General features: G+C 32.7%; 1 non-coding gene across 8 annotated transcripts; it reads right to left on the reverse strand.

The window, feature by feature from the left end:
• Positions 1–2628: 2628 nt before the first annotated feature.
• On the reverse strand, positions 2629–6050 carry LOC107912875 (uncharacterized). 8 transcript variants are annotated; one of them, XR_001688333.2, is made up of 6 exons: positions 5827–6046; positions 5461–5710; positions 4599–5121; positions 4248–4277; positions 4119–4170; positions 2629–2887 (listed from the first exon to the last, which is right to left on the reverse strand). It is a non-coding gene; the product is annotated as an uncharacterized protein (transcript). The 8 variants fall into 8 exon arrangements; XR_001688328.2 differs by having other exon boundaries at positions 4248–5121; positions 5827–6050; XR_001688330.2 differs by having other exon boundaries at positions 2629–3866; positions 4248–5121; positions 5827–6032.
• Positions 6051–6476: the final 426 nt, after the last annotated feature.

The raw sequence follows: 6476 nt of genomic DNA on the forward strand, positions 1-6476 counted from the left end.
TCATGTATTGCCAACATATTTCACATTCTATTTTCAATTCACTACATCATTTCCTTTTCTCATACCATGCCATTTCAATATCAATTATAGAACTTTATTATTTATTTACCCCTATTAACACAACTCGAACTTGGACGAATACACAGATCCAACCAATACACCAATTTGGCACCCAGTGCCTTATCAGATATTTCGAAGTAAGAATTTGATACCTAGTGTCTCATCGACTAAATCGAAGTAAATTGGCACCCAATGCCTCATCGAATATATCCGAAGTAATAATTTGACACCCAGTGTCTCATCGACTCGAAGTCGAGGAAATCCTTGAACTCTTCCAATCCTATGGCATGTCATCTATATCCGGCTTAGCCCGATATAGTTAATAGGGTTCCAATTCACTTTTCAAATACAACCAATATTCATTTCAATTCAAATAATCAATATATTCAATATATATACCAATTCAATCAATATAAATTTAATAAATTCATCACATACTAAATCAATCCATTTCAATTGCAAAACACAATCATTCTCACCTCAACACCTACCATATACATTAAATAAAAATTACAACAATTAATAACTAGCTTCGGATTAGAGAAATATAAACCGAAAATTTTGAGCTATTCCTCGTCGACTTTATCTTTTCCCTTTTTAGTCGAGGGTTTCGGTACGACTTTAGCTACAAAATTAAAACAATTAAAAATCATCAATATAATACAATTCAATTTCATATTGAATATTTCAATTTTTACTAAAATATTGCCTAAATTTCAATTTAGTCCCTAAATCGAGACTAATTTTATTTCTTCACAATTAATCTTATATTTTCATACAAATTCTACTTTGAACTAAATTTAACTCCCTATTTTCACTTAAATTCCTAAATTTCAAAAATTTCACAATTTAGTCCTTATTACTCAAAATTTACAATTTATTCTACAATTCAATCCTTTTTCATTTCTAACTTAAAAATCTATCAATTTAATCCCTAATACTAAAATTATTCAACATAGACAACACTTAAAAACTCAATAATTTCTAAAATTTTGATATGGGTTGGGTAGTATTTAATACCGGGATTTCGAAAACATAAAAATTACGAGAAAGTGGACTAAATTGACTAACTAATTGAACTTGGAACTTTGAAACCCTAACCTTTCTTTCTCTTTCTTTCCTTTCCTTTCTGTTTCTTTCTTTTTCGTTTGTTCTTTCTATTTCTTTTTATTTCTTTATTTGTTTTTTATTATATAATATAATATATATAATATATATACTTAATCATTAAGAATATATATATTAATAATATATATAATAAACTTATAAATATTTATCTTATGTCGCCTCTTATATAAGCAATAGCATACTTTCTTCTTTGGTCCCTTTAATTTTTTAATCTTTAATTTAACTTTTACCTATATACAATTTAGTCATTTTACCTAATTACTCTTAATTCAAGCAAATTCTCTTAACCAAGACCTAATTAACTACACAACTATCTTCGTAAATATTTATTAGTCCGATTTACGGGAATGAAGTCTAAGGAATACACTTTTCGATACCTCTAACTATCGAGTTGTTACATGCTCGGCATAAGGCCAGCTCTGCCTCGAGCTCCTCTATTCTTGTGCTCAAAGCCATCGTCGTGACCATTGTTTCCTCCTTCAAAGCCATCACCATGGCTTCGAGAGCATAGTTCCTCTCTGTCAGCTTATCCCTGTGTGAATTAAACAACTCATTTACCTTATCCATGGTGGAATCAAGAGACATATTTACATAGTCTCTGGACTGCTTTTTCAAGTTGTCTATGCGATCCTCGACCCCATCGAGTGCCTCATTTACGTCCTCCATGGATCCCTTGAGTTTACCCACACGTTCCTCTACTGCCAACAGCATCTCTCTCAAAGACTTTCTCGCCCACCTTTGTTCGAACTCTTCTTTTGACATCCTAACGGTGCATTCGAACCAATAGCTCCACTACACCAAAACAGGCTTTTGGTGGCACTTTTTTAGGCCTTTAGAAGTATTTGCGGCGCTTTTAGAAGCGTCGAAAAAAATGCCGCTAAAGATCGCGTCGCTAACTAGAAAAAAACGCCGCTAAAGATCAAGAACTTTAGCGGCGCTTTTCAACAAACGCCGTTAAAGACCAAGACTTTAGTGGCGCTTTTCCCACAAACGCCACAAAAGACCAAGACCTTTAGCTGTGTTTTGCCCACAAACGCCGCTAAAGAACAAACCTTTTGCGGCGCTTCTCGCAAAAACGCCGCTAAAAACATAATCTTTTAAAAAAATTATTTTAATCAAATAATATTTATTTTTATGATAAATATTGTATTATGTTTTATTTTTTAAAGTTGAACTTTAAATATACTTTTTAAGGATAAATAAAAAATATTATTTAAATTAAATTTTTTATGAAAATTTTAACTTTAAAATTAAATATAAAAATTAATGAATTTAGTTTTAGTATTTAAAATAATAAATTAATAACACAATTAAAATTCAAAAGTTAGAACTCAAATTGTCGTAAATATTAAAGTAAAAATAAAAATTTAGAATCAAAACTAAAATAAACAATGGAAAGATAGATCAAATGTAGGTTTTTGCTGCAAGTTACACAGACAGTAACGAAAAATTAAACACCACACATAAAATTTATCAAACTAGTTAAGAAATACATGGTGCAGCCATGCAGTATAAATACAATAGAATCATAGGGTAATTTTCCATAAATATCTTCAGTGTACCAAGAACAATTTGGCACAAAATTATAAAACATGATAAAAAGAAAAAGAACAGGTAGCCGATATTTGTTACTTTTTGTTTTGCTTCCAAGGCTTCCTCAGCTGCCTTCATCTTGGCAACAAAATCATCTTCATCATCCCTGCTTAAGAAAACAAAGAACCTATTGTTAAACAATTTAGAACTTGAAAAAGAAAAGAACCATGTTACTTGGACTTAGGTATAAGTGTTAGGTGTCAGTATAAAGACATGTCAGATACGGGTATGAAGGCATATCGGAGATGAGTATGTTTAATTTTTTTCCAAGTTCTCCCACATCCATGGGTTCCGGACACTGGTACTTAAATCATAAAGAGTCGGAATAAAAAGCATAACAATAATAATAAAGTACGAACCTAAAAGAGCAAGTACATTCAACAACATATTTTTCTTGAAATCCCATAGACGCAAGATAGCAAATCATGTGGCAACTCTTATCATATAAAAAATAGAGGAACTAATAGATCATAAAACTATAAAGACAGCTAAGGGCAAAAGTGGACATTAGAACCAAAAACAACAAAATAAAGGCACTAATATAATAACTTAAACTTTTAGGCTAGCTATGCTATTAACAGATTCACAGAATATCAAGGTCATTTTCAATAAGAATAGGGGAGATTAAATTCTTTTCAATGTTTTCTAAAATACTCTCTTCCTTCTCGTTAGACAGCAAAACAAGCGTAATAGCCAAATAAAATTCTAAAAAGAAATTTCCATTCTAAATCACATCCCAATAGCAGAAAATATTTGCTGCAACTTAACTAAGAAAAATGCCTGACAATACCTCCACATAATTTTGAATTCAATTTTGGTTCCATTCCACATGAGACATGACTATATTATATTCACTTAAGGTAATCATAAACAATGGATAGAGGTGACGTGACTTCTAGCGTGTATGACAAAACACCCATCTATACTAGCAAATACATAAGAGGGTTGAATGTCAACTGCAATATTCTTTCAAGACAAAATCGACGCCAAAAACTTGACAGATCTCACCACTGGTTTACAGCAAACATAGTAGATCAAGGTGATGAGTTAGATTTCGGCAGGTTCAACTCCCTAAGTTGCTGGAGCTGCTAAAACAATGAAACTATCACGTGTTATGCTAGAAATTCAATAAAACATGAAAAATAATCAGACTCAGACAAAGCAAAAAATATAGGAGCCAGCTTTGTAGATATTGCATGTGCAGTACTAGTAGAATATTGTATGCCACTGGTCAAGCCACACATGAAACCCAAACAATATTTCAAGATTCAAACTCGGAGTTCAAAAAGAATCAAGAAATGAGGGGAAATGGAAGGTGTGAAATGGAAATAATTAACCTTTAGTGGATGGTTCATCCTGAGATTTCATGGTTGGGAAGAGAAGAACTTCCTGTTCAAAGAGCACACAAGATTATGAGTCACCAGATTCAAACTATAGAATCACATATGAGAGAGTGAGTGAGTGACCTTGATATTCTGTGAATCTGTTAATAGCACCTGATCAAATAAGATAACGAATTAAAGAGACTGAGACCTTAGCAGTCTTCCACACAAGATAAGAAGTATTATAACAATTCCAGTTATGGAAGACACAAAATGAGATCGAAAAAGATATGGCAAATCACAAATTCCACAACAATTTGTTAACTGTGGTGCAAGGGATAACATGATGAAAGATAAAAAAAATATAGAAAAATACTACACACAAAAAATAAATAAATTGATGATCAACAAAAACTTGCAAAATTAAAAATTAAGCCACTTTCAATAATTCAATTAAAGTTCTAAAATCTCGAATGATAAACATAAGACTCTTACCTCAGACAATTTTTCTGATAACGATGTTATCTGAGAATTGTATAACTTTCTTTTCTCTTCAATAGCTTCAATTGAAATATTATATTAAAAAGGTATCTAGCAAATCAATGGGAATATTAAAATAAAAAGGTATCTTAAATGCTTTAAAGCTTATTACTCCAAAAAAATCAGTAAAAAATATTATACAAACCATTCATGTCACCTACCTTTTTTATCCAGTGAACAATCATTGTCCCTGTACGAGGGCACTCATCCAAAATTTGAATAGAAAAGATAGTGAAATTTGAGCAGGCCAATAGAGATGTTTTTTGGGACATAAATAAAGAACCAAGTTCAATAAATAAAGAATCATTAATCTTCCAGTTCATAGCTAAAAAATACTTACAGAGCAATCTTCACCGCACCAATCTCAGCCACATTGGCATCATTTGTTGCTACTGAACCAGAAAATAATTAGCATGAGGAGGAAAACCCCCATACTCGAACAGCCTTAGTAAGTCACTATATTGCCCATGTATGTCACCTAAAAACACAAACAAAAATTTTACAATTAAGATACAGGAAAATGATGGTACTACTATTAAGTCCCATTTGAATGATATCCCCATTTCTATTCATTCGAGTTTACAATCATATTCAAACACGTCATATATATGATTTTATTTGCTTCATTTATCAATCTTATTCCCTAAAAAATTATTTATTTAACACTTACAAAACTACAACCTTTACCGAATCTATCACGACCTATTTAATACATGTTAAATCCTCAGCTTTCCTTTAAAACCCACAGAATATTTTCTAATAACAATCCCCAACGAAACATAAAGCTAAAAATTAAAAAAAAGCCCAAAAACTTTACCGCAAATTTTGATGGGTGCTTCGAGTTCAAGCAAATTAGGTTGTTGAACGAAGATATCTTTCGAAGCAACACAAAGCTGTTTGATCTCAGATTCAGATAATTGCACTTGTTTCACTAGCTTGGCTGACCGGACTTCCGTCGGCCGTCTGATTATATTGTCTAGTACCGCTGGGTCCATCCCTTGCGCCGTTGCCGCCTCCATTAAATCGTCCTCCTTCAACGGCCTTTGATTAAATGAAACCCTAAAAAACTAAAACGAAACAAGATAAACGACCCCTTTTTGTTAGGGAGAGAAAGAGCTTGGGGAAAATGGTAATAATCTTTTTTTAGAGAAATTAAATATAAATTTATTTAACTTTGGAGAACCTTGCAATATCCAGTTTCTAATCAAATCGTATGCAGCTAACTTTGGAGAGCTTTGGAGACGGAAAGGATCGAAGAACTTTGGAGAGAGAGAAAGAAGAACCCAGAAAAAGAACGAAAGGAGAAAGAAATGAGTTTGAAAAGGGTGAAGAAGCGAAATCCTCATACACCGCGAAGAAGAGGGGAAAAATTAGGGGTTTCAGCGGGGAAGATTTGGATAAAAATGCGGGGAAATCACTAATAAAAGCCCTTTTTTTTAAAAAAAATTATCGAAATGGGCCGACTTTTTGATTATTTACCGGAATAGACCATTTTTCGTGAAATCGCGTCCACGTCAGCGCAATGTCAGGGTACGTGTCAGACATCGCGTCCACGTCAACTCGATTTGCTGACGTGGAAGGAAATCGCGCCCCCTAGGACGCGATTTGCTGACGTGGCATGAACAGTGTGTTTTTAGCTTGGAAAACTTTGAAAGGCCATAACTTTTGACTCGGTTGTCCGATTGAGACGAATTTTTTTATTTCGAATAAAATTTCGAGATCTACGCGCTGGAAAACCGCCAAAGGGGGTTTTCCGAAGTTTTCATCAAAAAAGATCATTTTTTCCCCTAAATTTTGATTTTTTCGGTTTAAAATTGAATTTTGAAACATTCA

The sequence above is a fragment of the Gossypium hirsutum genome, chromosome D11 (genome assembly GCF_007990345.1).
Source record: "Gossypium hirsutum isolate 1008001.06 chromosome D11, Gossypium_hirsutum_v2.1, whole genome shotgun sequence".
Taxonomy (NCBI): Eukaryota; Viridiplantae; Streptophyta; class Magnoliopsida; order Malvales; family Malvaceae; genus Gossypium; species Gossypium hirsutum.